The sequence below is a fragment of the Meleagris gallopavo genome, chromosome Z (genome assembly GCF_000146605.3).
Source record: "Meleagris gallopavo isolate NT-WF06-2002-E0010 breed Aviagen turkey brand Nicholas breeding stock chromosome Z, Turkey_5.1, whole genome shotgun sequence".
Lineage (NCBI taxonomy): Eukaryota > Metazoa > Chordata > Aves > Galliformes > Phasianidae > Meleagris > Meleagris gallopavo.
The window spans coordinates 61,414,087-61,414,982 of record NC_015041.2 but is presented as its reverse complement, the minus strand read 5'-3'; positions in this window follow the sequence as shown (position 1 = coordinate 61,414,982).

Sequence of the window (896 nt, the reverse complement as noted above, 5' to 3'; positions counted from 1 at the left end):
AACTATGACCTAGTTGCCATAATGGAAACGTGGTGGGATTGCTCCCATGACTGGAGCGCTGCAATGGATGGCTACAAACTCTTTAGGAAGGATAGGCAAGGAAGGCGGTGTGGTGGTGTTGCTCTCTACGTTAGGGAATGCTTTTATGCTACTGAGATTGGGACTGGGGAAGATAACGTTGAATCCTTTGGGTAAAGATCAGAGGAAGGGCTGACAAGACAGGCACCCTGGTGGGCGTCTGTTATAGACCTCCAAACCAGGATGAAGAGACAGATGAGGTATTCTATAAGCAGCTGGCAAGAGCTGCACAGTCGCCAGCCCTTCATGGGGGACTTTAACTTCCCTGACATATGCTGGGAGTACAGCACAGAAGAAGCAATCTAGGAGGTTTCTGGAATGCATAGAGGATAACTTCCTGATGCAGCTGGTCAGAGAGCCCACGAGGGGAACTGCCCCACTAGACCTGCTGTTCACAAACAGGGAAGGTCTGGTGGGAGATGTGGAGGTTGGAGGCTGTCTTGGACAGAGTGACCATGAAATGATACATTTCTCGATTCATGGTGGAGCCTGGAGGGGGAATAGTAAAACTGCTACCTTGGACTTCAGGAGGGCAGACTTTGAATTGTTCAAGAGACTAATAGGGGGAGTCCCCTGGCATTCAGTCTTAGCGAGTAAAGGGGTCCAAGAGAGCTGGTTGCTCTTCAAGAAGGAAGTCTTAAGGTGGCAGGAGCAGGCAGTCCCCCTGAGCTGCAAAATGAGCTGGCGGGAAAGAAGACTGGCATGGATGAATAGGGAGCTATTCTTAAGGCTCTGGGAGAAAAAGAGAATCTACCACCTGTGGAAAGAGGGACAGGCAACTCAGAATGAATACAAGGAAGTCATTAGGATGTGTAGAG